The sequence below is a fragment of the Ornithorhynchus anatinus genome, chromosome 2 (genome assembly GCF_004115215.2).
Source record: "Ornithorhynchus anatinus isolate Pmale09 chromosome 2, mOrnAna1.pri.v4, whole genome shotgun sequence".
NCBI classification, from domain to species: Eukaryota; Metazoa; Chordata; class Mammalia; order Monotremata; family Ornithorhynchidae; genus Ornithorhynchus; species Ornithorhynchus anatinus.
The window spans coordinates 157,443,237-157,458,755 of NC_041729.1; the positions used below are offsets into that span (position 1 = coordinate 157,443,237).

The following is a 15,519-nucleotide window of genomic DNA, read 5'->3' on the forward strand; positions in this document are numbered from 1 at the left end:
TGAGCTCTTCCAGAGTCCAGTTCGGCAACAGATAGAGACAATCCCTACCCAACAGTGGTTTTACAGTCTAGAAGCAGCGTGGCTCAGTGGAAAAGAGCATGGGCTTGGGAGTCAGAGGCCACGGATTCGAATCCCAGCTCTGCCATTTCTCAGCTGTGTGACTTTGGGCAAGTCACTTAACTTCTCTGTGCCTCAGTTACCTCATCTGTAAAATGGGGATTAAGACTGTGAGCCTCATGTGGGACAACCTGATTACCCTGTATCTCCCCCAGTGCTTAGAACAGTGCTCTCCACATAGTAAGCACTTAACAAATACCAACCTTATTATCATTATTATTATTATTATTATTAGAAGTGGGGAGACCAACAACAAGAATAATAATAAAAATGATGGTATTTGTTCAGCGTTTACTATGTGCCGAGCACTGTTCTTAGCCCTGGAGGAGATACAAGGTTAAGAGGGTGTCCCAGATGGGGCTCAGAATCTTAATCTTAATCCCCATTTTCCAGATGAGGTAACTGAGACCCAGAGAAGTGAAGTGACTTGCCCAAAGTCACACAGTTGACAAGTGGCAGAGCTGGGATGAGAACCCACGACCTCCGACTCCCAAACCCGGGCTCTTTCCATTAGGATCGGCTGCTTCAAGACCAAGTGGACAGACATCGATAGCATCTACCTCCCCTCTAGACTGTACGCTCGCGGTGGACAGGAAATGTATCCCCTTATTGTTGTGTAGTACTCTTCCAAGCTCCTAGTACAGTGCTCTGCACATAGTAAGCGCTCAATAAATACTATTGAATGAATAAATACAATTGAATGAATGAATGAATGAGTTTAATCATCTATAAAAATGACTTCTCCTTCCCTCTTAGTTAACCCCATTTAATTTAGGGACTGGATCTGATCTGATTATCTTGCATATTCCCCACTGCTTAATAAAAGGCTTGGCACGTAATAAGGACATAATAAATACCATCGTTATCTGATGGCTAAGTGTTATGAAAGATTGGGTGTGCTTAAATAGATGGTGCAGAAATGCTGGGGCAGGGATCCTCTCTAATAGTTCTTTTGTCATCAATCAGTCAATTAATCATATTTACTGAACACTCACATTGTGCAGAGCACCATATTAAGTTCTTGGGAGAGTAGCGTGGCTCAGTGGAAAGAGCCTGGGCTTCGGGGTCAGAGGTCATGGGTTCGACTCTCGGCTCTGCCACCTGTCAGCTGTGTGACCGTGGGCAAGTCACTTGACTTCTCTGTGCCTCAGTTACCTCATCTGGAAAATGGGGATTAACTGTGAGCCTCACGTGGGACAACCTGATTCCCCTGTATCTACCCCAGCGCTTTGCACATAGTAAGCGCTTAACAAATACCAACATTATCAATATTGTTATTATTATTCAACTCCTAGCATATTAATGCAGTCACGCATCCTATCCCGCCTGGATTACTGCATCATTCATTCATTCATTCATTCAATAGTATTTATTGAGCGCTTACTATGTGCAGAGCACTGTACTAAGCGCTTGGGATGAACAAGTCGGCAACAGATAGAGACGGTCCCTGCCGTTTGAAGGGCTTACAGTCTAATTGGGGGAGACGGACAGACAAGAACAGTGGTAATAAACAGAGTCGAGGGGAAGAACATCTCGTAAAAACCGATGGCAACTAAATAGAATCGAGGCGATGTACAATTCATTGACAAAATAAATAGGGTAACGAAAATATATACAGTCGAGCGGACGAGTACGGTGCTGTGGGGATGGGAAGGGAGAGGTGGAGGAGCAGAGGGAAAAGGGGAAAATGAGGCTTTAGCTGCGGAGAGGTAAAGGGGGGATGGCAGAGGGAGTAGAGGGCCTCAGCCACCTTGCTGCCCTCAGAGCTTCCTGTCTCTCCCCACTCCAGTCCATACTTCACTCTGCGACTTGGATCATTTATCTATGTTCAAGACATGTCTCCCCACTCCTCAAAAAATTTCAGTGGTTACCCATCCGCCTCCGCATCAAACTAAAACTCCTCACTATTGGCTTTAAAGTTCTCCATCCCCTTGCCCCCTCCTACTTCACCTCACTTCTCTCCTTCTACAGCCCAGCCTGCACACTTCGCTCCTCTAATGCCAACCTTCTCACTGTGCCTCGATCTTACCTTTCTCATGGCCGACCCTCGGCCCACGCCCTGCCTCTGACCTGAAATGCCCTCCCTCCTCAAATCCAACAGACAATGGCTCTTCCCTCCTTCAAAGCCTTTTTAGAGGCACATCTCTTCTAAGAGTCCTTCCCTTCATTCATTCACTCATATTTATTGAGCGCTTATTGTGCAGAGCGCTGTACTAAGCGCTTGGAAGCACCCTTTCCTCTTCTCCTCTTCCCCACGCTGGGGAAGCAGCGTGGTTCAGTGGAAAGAGCCTGGGCTTCGGAGTCAGAGGTCATGGGTTCGACCCCCGGCTCTGCCACTTTTCAGCTGTGTGACTGTGGGCAAGTCACTTCACTTGTGCCTCAGTTACTTCATCTGTAAAATGGGGATTAACCGTGAGCCTCACGTGAGACGACCTGATTACCCTGAATCTCCCCCAGCGCTTAGAACAGTGCTCTGCATATAGTAAGGGCTTAACAAATACCAACATTATTAACACTGTTATTACTCCAGTGCTTAGAATAGTGCTTGGCACATAGCACTTAACATACCATCGTTATCATGATGTACATATCTGTTATTTATTTATTTATTTACATTAATGTCTGTCTCTCCATCCACCTCTAGACTGTAAGTTCAGTGTGAGCAGGGAATATTTATGTTTATTGTTATATTGTACTCTCCCAAGTGCTAGTACAGTGCTCTGCACGCAGTAAGCACTCAATAAATATGATTGAATGAATGAATGCAATATAACAGAGTTCGTAGACATGTTCCCTGCCCACAATGAGCTTACTGTCTAGAGGGGTAAGAATCCTCTCTCAAGCATTTTGTTCATTTGTTCAGTGCTTTCTACAGTGTTTAATGAATAATACAGATTTATCAAAGGGTCAGGATGGGGAGATATAAACTAAAATATTTTATATTTCAAGGTAATGTTACTGAGATGTGAGTCGCTGCCAGTTGGGTGTGGATGTGGGGGGGACAAAAATTGGTGCTTCATACCTCGTGGTGTAGATGTAAACGTTAACAATACCTAATGTTTTATTTATACTATTTTTTAGATTTTGATGAAGAGGAACAGCATGGCCTAGTGGAAGGAGCGCAGGTCTGGGTTCTAATTCTGGCTCTGCCACACATCTGCTTTGTGACCCTGGGCAGTTACCTAACTGCTCCGGGCCTCTGTTACCTCATCAGTAAAATGGGGATTAAGACTGTGAGCCCCATGTGGAACACGGGTGGTGTCCCACCTGATTAACTTGCGTCTACCCCAGCACTTAGAATAGCCCTTCACTTAAAAGGGCTAAAAAACCCCAGAAACCTTAAATAAAAGTCCTGAGGTAGATACGAGATAGTCGAATGAGACGCAGGCCTTGTCCTAAATCAGTCTCATACTCTAAAAGCAGGCAGAACAGATATCTTATCACCATTTTACAGATGAAAAATCTGAAGCACTTGGTACAGGGCTCTGCACATAGTAAGTGTTTAACAAATATGATTGAATGAATGAAGCACAGTGAAGTTAAATGATTTTTCAGTGGGACCCACCAGCCTAGTGGCAGAGCTAAGTTTAGAACCGAGGTCTCCTGACCTTTAGTATTTTTTCTTTCCTTTCAGTCTTACTCACTTGCTCAGAGGTAGAGTGTTTAAGTATGTAAACACTGGATAATAACATCAGCTAGATGGTGTTTCAAATTCTTCAGCCAGTGTTCATAAGGTCAAAACTATCTCACAGTGAATAAAAATTGTACAGTCAAGTAAACTCTGATCATTATCATTCCTAGCGAGATCATTTGTACTCCTGGGAGTGAGATGGAATCTTTTTGGGACTTCAGATTACTTAATGCTACGTCAACTTCCCTTTGAAAAGGATAGTTTTTAGAGGTCAAGAAGCAGAAAGTGAGGCAAGATCCTGTTTTGTCAAGAATATATATATATATATATATACATATAAAATATATATATATATATATATTTTATTTTGCAGCAATCCCAGTTATTATGTTGCAGAATTGCAACAGGTTTTACTTGTGATTAATGTCTAGATGGAGGGTGAAAAGAACAGGTACTGAGATTAATAAGTGACAGAAAAGTGAGTCTTTTAAGACATGAACTAGTATTGAGATGATTGGGATAGTGTTGTTTTGAGGTGGAATATTCCAGGGAGACATAGAAAGTCAGTGACTTCAAGCAACTAAGCAATTATTATTATTATTATTATTATTATTTTATTATGCTTATTATGTGCCCAGTATTATGCTAAACACTGGAGTGAATACAATGTAATCAGTCCCTGTCCCACAGAACCAAGCATGAGTCAAATTCAGTCATAACTAGCTAAAGTTTTAAGAAATCAAGTTATACTTTGTCAAAAAACCTGCAGTGATATGATAGTATTAATTATGTTTGCTACATAACCTGCAAATTTGTTTCTCTGATAAACGGACTTGTTCAATCAGAAAGTAAACTTTCAGGGTCCTTTACCTTTAATGTAGTCCAATTTAAAATTTTAGAGAGAATTTATTAGGGCCATCTTTTGTGAATGTGAAATTTAATTGTGACAAGGAATTAATTACCTTTGCCCTGGTGAAATATCTGAGACCTGTTCAACTACCTTAAAGGCCACAAAATGTATCAATCCATCAAAGACATTCACTGCTTACTGTGTGCGGCGCACTAAATTAAATATTCAGGAGAGTGCAATACAACAAATTGATAGACACACTCCCTGCCCACAAATTAATAATAATAATAATGATTATGGTATTTGTTAAGTGCTTAACTATGTGCCAGACACTGTACTAAGTGCTGGGTTGGATTTAAGCCGATTGGGAGAAGCAGTGTGGCTCAGTGGAAAGAGCACGGGCTTTGGAGTCAGAGGTCATGGGTTTGAATCCCGGCGCTGCCACTTGTCAGCTGTGTGACTGTGGGCAAGTCACTTAACTTCTCTGTGCCTCAGTTACCTCATCTGTAAAATGGGGATTAAGACTGTGACCCCCACATGGGACAACCTGATTCCCCTGTGTCTACCCCAGCGCTTAGAACAGTGCTCTGCACATAGTAAGCGCTTAACAAATAACATTATTATACCGTCCCTGTCCCACACGGGTCTCACAATCGCAATCCCCATTGTACAGACGAGGTAACTGAGGCCCAGGGAAGAAGTGACTTGCCCAAGGTCACACAGCAAATGGCAGAGACTGGATTAGAAACCATGACCATGACATTCCGACTCCCAGGCTTGTGGTCTATCCACCACATCATGCTGCCGCTGCTCTAAATTACAGTTAGAGGTGGAGACAGACACTAAAATAAATTACAGATATGTACTTAAGTGCTGTGGAGCTGAGGGTGGGGTGAATATCAAGTGCTTAAAGGCTACAGATCCAAATGCTTAGGTCAGAGAAGGGAAGGAGAGGGAGGAGATATAATTTTAATAAGTCTGAGAAGGTGGGGAGAGCAGTGGTTTGTCCTATTACACGAAAGGGGAGGAGGTTCCAGGCCAGCGGGAGAACACGGGGACAAGGTCGGAGATGAGCTAGTCGATATCAGGGTACAGCGTTAGAGGTTGGTGTTGGTGTTAGAGGAGTGAAATGTGCCGGCCGGGTGGTGATAGGAAAGCAACGAGGTAAGATTAGGAAGGGGTCAGCTGATAGCGTACTTTAAAGCTGATGGCAGGGAGTTCTTTTTGATGCGGAGGTAGATGGGGAATCACTGGAGGTTCTTGAGGATTCCCATACATGAGGCCCTTTGGCATAAGATCTCAATACTCATAAATTCTAAATAAGCAAGATTTAGTGCTTCTTTTCCCAGAAACAACCGTAAATGATTCTCCTCACCTTACATTTGTGATTGGCGTTCTAATATTCCAACTGGTACGTTTACTATTTTAGTTGCCCTTGGAGGTGATTCAACCGCTTTCGTATTCCTGAGGGAACATGTACCAATCTTGCATCAGGTGCTGATTCTATTTCTAGTAATCTATGTCACAAAGGAACATGGAGCGCTATAATCAAATATGTACTCTGTTAAGTCGGAACCTATTTATAAAAGTCTCTTTCATAAGTCATTTGACTTTGTTTTGCTAGTGAGTGGGAAGGTAGATGGATGATAGCTAGCTAGCTGAACAGTTGGAGAGATGGTGTAGTGGATAGGACCTGGAAGGCGACGGTCGTGGGTTCTAATCCCGGCTCTGCCACTTGTCTGCTGTGTGACCTTGGGCAAATCACTTCATTTCTATGTGCCTCAGTTACCTCATCTGTGAAATGGGGATCGAGACTGTGAGCCTCATGTGGAAAAGAGACTGTGTCCAACCTGATTTGCTTGTATCCACTCCAGCCTGGCACACAGTAGACACTTAACAAATATCACGATTATCGATATTATTATTATTAGGTATTGATAGAAAACAGATATTGATAGAGAGATGGATGAATAGATATAAAGGTACCTCTGAAGAACATTTTCTTTTCTTTTTTCAGTCAAACCACTATGAAAAAGGAAATGCGGGGGGGTGTCGTTGCCAAAACTATGCTACGTAATTTGTTCTACAAAACTTGAGATAGCTGGTGACTCATACGCACGTAAATTTTAAGCCAGTTGCCACGTTGATTTGATCGATGTGAAGTTGTTTGTTTACCTGATGTTGCTTTCTTATGATGGGTTGAAAATAAATGGGAGAAATAGAATTAAAACTCAATGGGTTTGAAGTCACTAAGGGAATTGAGAGACATACTTAATATTCTTATTAAAATATTTCTCTGCTAGTGATATTTAAAGGTCATCTCTGTCTGGACCCCTTGTTATCCTGCTCTACTGAATTTGCTTGTACTTTATCTTCAATAACTTCTCTCCGACTAGAGTATATCTTTTGACTTCAATATCGCATTCCCTTGGATCTGCTCCATTTTCTTAGTGACTCTGACCACAGAGGTGAGTTGTGGAGCTCTCTTTGTTCCTAAGAAATGACTCTGCCTATTTGGAATGGCTAGCTCCTTAAAGGTATGTCTGGAAACATCCTCTAGCCTCTACAATTGACATCGGAGACAGAATGTACCATTAAATCAGCATTTCTGGCAACCTAAAATGACTTAAGGTTTTTGTCTGTTTTCAGTTTTATACACTGGAAAAAAAAAAGGTCCATGTTCACCTTGGATATAAATTCAGAGATTTGAAGTGATGCCAGTTAATTGGGGAAATAATTTAGAGCATTCATTTCTAGAATTTGGGGTTTTCCTCAGGGCATCCCTGTTTCTGAACTTTTCTATCTGTGGTGATACTGCTATGGAATTTGGTACAACATTTCTCCAAAGAGAGCAGAAATATGTAATTTGATGGTTTGTGTAGATGTTTCCCTTCTCGGTATAACTAGCTGCCATATTATCATATACGTGCATGCATATGTATGGCATCTGTGAAGTGCTTATTATGTGCCTGGCACTATACTAAGCACTGAGGCGGATACAAGCAAATCAGGTGGGACACAGCCCCTGTCCCACATGGGGCTCACAGTCTCAATTCCCATTTTACAAATTAGGTACCTGAAGCACAGAGAAGTCAAGCGGCTTGCCCAAGGCCACACAGCCGACAAATGTCAGAGCCAGGTTTCGAACCCAGGTCCTTTTGGCTCCCAGGCCCACGCTCTGTCCACTACATCATGCTGCTTCTCACATATTTATTTATCTATAAAATATGTTTGGCCTTTCATGTGTGTAAAAAAAAATAGATTTTTCTACTGCTGATGTTCTGATTTACCCTGTTGATTAAAATTAGCAACCTGAATTAACCATGCTCTCATCCACCACCTCTGGAATGCTAGTTCAGGCCTGGGAGGTCGATGTGCAGGATGGCCACTCACCTCAAACTCCCCTGGCCACCTCAGCTCTCCTTTTTTTATGGTATTTTTTAAGCACTTACTATGTGCCATGCACTGTACTAAATGCTGGGGTGAATACAAATTATCAGATTGGACACAGTTCATGAGAAGCAGAGTGGCATAGTGGAAAGAGCACAGGTTTTGGAGTCAGAGGACATAGGTTCTAATCCCAACTCTACCACTTTTCTTCTGTATTTCCTTAGGCAAGCCACTTAACTTCTCTGGGCCTCAGTTCCCTCATCTGTAAAATGGGGATTAAGACTGTGAACTCCACATAGGGCAACCTGATTACCTTATATCTACCCTAGTGCTTATAACAGTGCTTGGCACATAATAAGCGCTTAACAAACGCCATTATTATTCTTATTAATTATGGCCCACATCAGGCTCACAGTCTTAATTTCCATTTTACAAATGAGGTAACTGAGGCACAGAGTAGTGAAGTAACTTGCCCAATGTCAAACAGCAGCAGCATGGCAAGAGCACGGGCTTGGGAGTCAAAGGACGTGGGTTCTAATCCCGGCTCCACCACTTTTCTGTGGTGTGACCTTGGGCAAGTCACTTCATTTCTCTCTCCCTCAGTCACCTCATCTGGAAAATGGGGATTAAGACTGTGAGCACCATGTGGGACAACTTGATTAATTGTTCTACTCCAGCGCTTAGTGCTTGGCACAAAAGAGACACTTAACAAATACCATCACTATTATTCTTCTATGCTATGAGCCCATTGTTGGAATTGCCTCTATTTGTTGCTGAATTGTACTTTCCAAGTGTTTAGTACAGTGCTCTGCACACAGCAAACGCTCAATAAATATGATTGAATGAAAGAATAAGTGGCAGAGATGGAATTAGAACTCAGGTCCTTCAGACTCCCAGCCCCATTTTCTATCCACTAGGCCATGCTGCTTGTTAGTAAGCTAAACCTTTTGTCTGATGTTTCATTTGGGAGTCGCAGAGGATGTTGGAAGAAGCAGATAGGTGGCCAGCTCTCCCATGGCATCTGACTTGCTGGACTGAAAGTAATAGGAACAGTTTCTGATTTGGATGATATGGCCCCCAATTTTGGATTCTTGTAGTAGTGAGGATGTATTCTTGGCATTTTCCATTAGCTGGGGTGGATGTGATAAGTGGTCTGACTGGGAAATACCTATTTCCTGCTGGCCCAAATCTCAAAGAAAGACATCACGTGGTTTTGTGTGACCTTGATGAAAACTCTGAATTTGCGAGAGGAGAGGTAGTGGAAACTACTTTTAAATACTTCATACTCTCTTTTCCCTGTCAATGTTATTGTCTTGGATCTTTCTCCTGTAGAAGGATCTGCTTGTGTACACAGTAAATGTAGGCTCTGCATTTTAGCGTTTTGCCTGTTTAAACCAGATTTTTGTACCTTACATCATTTTCCAAAATAAATCAGGTTAAATTCCCCTGAGTTTAAAAGGGCCTTTATTGATCCTCCTTCATACAGGAAACTCTACCAAGTGCCTGGGAGAGTATAATAGAGTAGGTAGATATGATCCCTGCCCTCAAGGAGCTTATAATTTAGTCAAGGGAGACAGACACTAAAATAAATTCCGGGTAGGGGAAAGCAGCAGAATTTAAAAAAGTATATGTGTGTGTGTTTGTGTGTACGCATATATATGTGTGTGTTTATATATATATATATGTATATATATATATATATGTGTGTGTATTCACTGCCAAAATAGAATTCCATCCATCCAAATTCTGACCTATTGATTTAAACTGATTTAGGGGATTTGGATGATATTTCTCAACCTGGTTAGGTATGCTAAGAGGCAGGTGAGGCTCTGAAGCTTCCCTTAGCCTCCTAGTGCAATATTTGTCTATGCTATAAAGGAGTTTATCGCTGAAGAGAAACAAACCATGTAGGTGCTGTTTTATAGGAATCATAAGCATAAAACGACAATTTTAATAAAACCTAATCATCAGCCCTAACACATTCATTTGTAAGACCCCAAATGTGTATCCTTTCCCTTTACTGAGCTGTTATCTTAACTGCAAATACCAAGATACCTTCTGCTTTGAGATAATTTGACAATGGACTATTCTTGTTTGGACATTTCCCCATTTCATAATGCAAGCGACACGATGGCTATCTACAGAACCAGTTGAGGGTTCTCTTTTGACTGAACTATCATCCATCATCATCATCAATGGTATTTATTGAGCACACATTATGTGATGCAGAGCACGGTACTAAGCTGTTGGAAGTGTACAGCACAATGGAGTTGGCAGTGCTCGGCCACTTGTCCGCAGTGTGACCCAGGGCAAGTCACTTAACTTCTCTGTGCCTCAGTTACCTCATCTGTAAAATGGGGATTAAAAGTGTGAGCCCCACGTGGGACAACTGATAACCCTGGTAGATACCCCAGTGCTAGTACAGTGTTCTGCACACAGTAAGCACTCCATTAATACCATTGAATGAATGAGCGAACACTCTTGCTATCTCCTTTTGACACAGATGAGTCGAGGCCATTGAAGCAGTTGGGATATGTATCACCATCTTGAATCTGTTGATCGGCCTATCTCCGTTTTCATGTTTTAGTGGCGCCCTGGTTCTGTCTCAACTTCAGATGGCTTTCAGTGCCTCCAAGCTCTCCTTTCTTTCTCTGGCTGCCCTCCCAACATGATGATGATGATGATGGTAATCGTGGTATTTGTTACTATGTGCCAGGCACTGTAGTAAGCTCTGGAGTGGAACAAACAAATCGGTTTGGATGCAGTCCTTGTCCCACGAAGGGATCACAATCTCAATCCCTCTTTTCCAGATGAGGTGTCTGAGTCACAGAGAAGAGAAGTGAGTTGCCCAGAGGCACACACAGACACACAAGTTAAAAGAGCCAAAATGAGAACTCACGTTCTCTCTGTGCTCTGTCCACAGCAGAAGCAGCGTGGCTTAAACTGCGACTAAAATTGTGAAGTCCATGGGGGACAATCTGATTACTCTGTATCTACCCCAGTGCTTAAAACAGTGCTTGGCACATAATAAGCACTTAAGAAATACCATCATTATTATCAACACCAAACAGCTTCTCTCAGACTGTCCTTGCAAAGCATCCTAGGTAGCTCGATAGGTTTTCTTTGGATTTGCTTTCAACTTGTCCTTAGGCACTTCCAGGATCCCTTCTCTGACCCTTCATTTTTTTCTTGGCACAGCGTTCTCTTTGACTTATTCTCTGACCAGGATATTTGTATGAGGAATATTTCCTAAGCACTCTCCACTTCCCTGGAACTGCTTCTCTCAGACTGTCCTTGCAAAGCATCCTAGGTAGCTCGATAGGTTTTCTTTGGATTTGCTTTCAATTTGTCCTTAAGCACTTCCAGGATCCCTTCTCTGACCCTTCATTTTTTTCTTGGCACAGCGTTCTCTTTGACTTATTCGCTGACCAGGATATTTGTATGAGGAATATTTCCTAAGCACTGTCCACTTCCCTGGCAAGGTTAAATCTGACATGTGATGCATGTAATTTCTCTGCAAATGTTTCCACATAAACTTGCACTTCCGTTTTAGCTTTTGAGGTTTTTGACCTTGGTTTCTTGACTAGTGACACTTTCTAACCTCAGACATCATCACCAGTGGTTTTACCTAGTATGGAGAGATTGGAAGATTTTTTTGGGTTTTTTTCAGTATATAATTGACTTTATTCTTTCTAGGTGAGTCCACTGGGGCCTTTTTAGAGTCCCTTTTTTTTGTTTTTTTTGAAATACTTTTTTTGAGGGGTACAGATCTCAGCAAAAGAAACTCCTTGAATTCTTCATCCAATTCACTGAGCTTTTGAAAGTTGTGAAAGGAGCATTTTTGGTTGCTTTTTCTGTCCTAAAATAATGTTAAAATACCCAGGGAGCTTGGCATATGCTAAACTCTTTTGAAACACATTTTCCACTTCTTTATACAATCTTTCCATTGCCTATTTTGTTGAGTTTTTGTTCTAATGTCAATGTGCTCTGCTCATGGCTCAGGCCCTTTTCTCCCATCTACTCGATGGAAGAACAGGAGTTTTAACCTTATTTTGTAGATGAGGAAACTGAGGCTTGGTGGATGTTAATGGAGAAATGTCTCCTAGAGGAGGTGGGTTTTCAGGAGGAATTTGAAGAAGGGGAGAGCTGTGGTCTGGTGTGAATCATGTGAATTGTAGGAAGGGGGAAGGATGAGAGCAAGGCATCAGAGGTTGCAGGGCAGTTCAGTACAAAGACCATGAGGTGGTAATTGATGGTGAGGTGGGTAGAAAGGAATAAAGAGAGAAGGTTCATTAGCAGTGGTTAGATGCAAACAGAAAGAGGGAACAACTGGAGAGTTTTGAGAAAGATACATGAGAAGGCCCAGCCAGGTGGTTCTTAACAAGACAACAAACAGATGGACTTCTTGTTTTACATTCTGGACCTGAAGAAGCAGATAATAGTCATCTCAAGACTGAGAATGTGCTAGGTCAGAGATGGAAGTACTGACAAGCTCAAGACAGAATAAAATAAAGCATCTTCAACTTGTATTCAAGGAAAAATGACAAGATAAAGTAGGCGTGCGGTAGTCTACCACCACAGGTTTGACAAAGTTTAATGAATCTTCTTTTATAATCCTTGGAAGTAAAAATACTGGATTCAGAATTTTTCTTGGGCTAAAATGACTCTCATGAGGATAAGGGCTATGATACTTAACACAATTCTATAAATTACATAACCTTGAGAAAACTCTCAACTTTTTCAAGAAGTTTAGCCCAAGTGAATTATATGGGAAATGTGTGACTATGAGTTGAAATTACAATTCGTGTCAGTTGAAAGCTTTGACAGACAATACCAAAATAAATTAAGCTGCATGAAGTGGAAAAAGTCCAATTTGGCTCTTGTTCTTCATTTAATTAACAATTTCACAGATTGTGAGGTTATTGCAGGGTAGAGAATATTATATATCATGTTTTCAGATGTTGAAACATCTCCAGGAAATACCAGTGTTTATAATCCTACAGAAATGTAACCATCTGTACATTTTATGTGTTTACCCAGAATGTTATCGTTGAGTTAGTTCTTATTTCAAAGGGAAATCATTAATTAGCAATCATTTTTGCACTTATTTGTTATGCATAAGCAATAATTAAGGGAAAAAAGAGGTATCAAGGAACCTAAGTTTACGTGGAAAACTTATAGGGTTATGAAGTTTCAGGTGAGAAGAAACGACTCACATATTTTAATCGAGAATTTTAAGCTTTTGTTCCACTACCATAAAAACAGGTAGCTTGGGGTTCTAGGCCTATTTGTAGCCTTAAATTAAACACTTCTGCTTTTTAAATGGTGTTTGATACTGCAGAAAGTGGTGTTTGCTACCAAGAAAAGCAACCCATGCTCCTCCAAAAGAAATTCACTTGCTTCTTATAAAAATATTTTGGCAACAGTAAGCATTTTTAGGTTTGTTTCACTTATGAGAGTATAAGCTCCTTGTGATCAATCAATCAATCAATGGTATTTTTTGAGAGCTTATCATGGGCAGAGCAATATACTAAGCATTTGGGAAAGTACAACAGGACCAGCGCGTCAGGAGAAGGTAGATTGGGGATGGAGACTAAATGGGGTAGGATGGCTCTAGAATACTGGAGGGGTCAAAAGAATGGAGGGCTCTGTGGGGGAAAGGAACAGATCTGTGAGGGGCTGGTTGTAGGGGAAAGAGAGCGGGAGAGGAGTTTGTGGTCAGAGAGAGGAATTTCAGAATTAGGGAGGGTAGAGATTGAACAGTTATTAGAGATTATAAAATCAAGTGTGCGCTCAGGTTGCTGAGTGTGTGAGGTGGGGTGGAGCAGGAGGTCATTGGAGTAAAGTAGTGTGGAAGAATCTTTGGGAACATCTGTATGAATATCGAACATTCAGCTGGAAAATACTAAATGATTGTAGGTATTGTAAGTCCCTTAGTTCATGTCTACTAATTCTGTCACGTTCCCCTCAGTATATATTCTGTTGATGTCCAGGGAATGCTATTAATTGTTAGACTGAAGGTGCATTTTAGCATGGTATCAGATTCGTCCTTACTCGAAAAAGCTAAGTTAAGAAGTTAGGTAAATTCATTTTCATTGGTATGAGTAGCTAGTATTTCATGAGAGTTGTGTTTTTTTTAAAAAAACACAAACATAACACACAATGTAATTGACCATCAGTGTTCTACTAGAAGCTGAGAAATTCATGGATCATGAAAAATGATAATTTAGATGATATAGAAGTTAGTGTAGGTGTCTCATTCTTAAATGGAAGATACATAAGAGTGGAATGTCAGATACAAAGAACTTGTTAGCAAAATAACCCCCAAAATATCAAAATTAGCCAAAACTTAACATAAAGGAATGCATTGCTATTTACTGTTTTTGAGAGAATTTTTAGGTGCATGCTTTCACATCAGTTATTGATAACATATCGTTGGGGCTTGAGTCCCAAGACTCAGTATCTTGAAAGATTCTTATTTGGATTAAAGGTAGAAAGCTGAATCGTTCCTTTCTTTTAAAATTTTGCTCACAAATCACTAACACAAATGGCCAGAATCATATTTGTAGTCTACTACCTCAACCCAACATGCATACTTTGCTCCTCTGTTGCCAACAAACTCACTACACTACTCACTGTCAGGTCCTCCTCCTGGCCTGCAGCTCCCTCCCCCTTTATATCCACCTCTCCACAAACCTTAATGGAAATCATATCTCCTGCAAGAGGACGTCCAAACTAAACCCTTCCCAGTCTATACCCTCCCTTCTGCGTTGCCTGAGTTCAGGTCTGTTCCCCTAAACTACTTTGATAATTTGCTTCTCCCCTACACAACAGGTCACACGGCCGATAAGCAGCATAGCTGGGATTAGAACCCAGATCCTTCTGACTCTCTGGCTCAAGCTGTAACCACTAAACCACACCGCTACTCTTTCAAGCACTTAGTTTAGTGCTCTGCATACAGGAAGTACTCAGTATATACCATCGATTATTTGCTCCATCTTTCATATTGTACTCTCCCAATGACTTAGTACAATGTTCTGCACATTCTAACAGCTCAATAAATTTCATTGATTGAGTAATCAATTGATTAATCTGATGCTTAGCACATTAGCCCTTAGTGAACATTTGATAAATACTACCATCATTACAATTTGATCATTTCCATACTATCTTCTCAGCATTTCCTTTCATGTTTCCTTGCTATGTTTGCTTGGTTTTCTGGACATGAGACCGGTTTAATTTAATTTTGTTTTCCATTAGGAGCAAAGGTTCGCACTGTGTTTGGGAGATGAGTGACTCATAAATTATTAGTTATTAGTATCCCAAGTTTTGAAAAGGATGTCATGAGGTCTCTTTAAGGCCCATTAAGGGTAATGACCTAAGTTTTATACCCTATTCAAAGAGTAATATCAATAACTTTGGTTGCTTTTATGGTACCCTTGGTAAAAAAGATCTCTAAAATTTTATATAACCATGCGCCTGGAGACCTTTACAAAAGGATACATGGTCAGATTTTTTGTTTGTTTGTTTG

At 41.1% G+C, this 15,519-nt stretch overlaps 1 protein-coding gene across 7 annotated transcripts in view; it reads left to right on the plus strand.

Annotated features, from left to right (window-relative positions):
* The window catches only part of SLC16A7 (solute carrier family 16 member 7), a 238,141-nt gene that overhangs the window by 208,064 nt on the left and 14,558 nt on the right, over positions 1-15,519 (plus strand). The window lies entirely within an intron of this gene.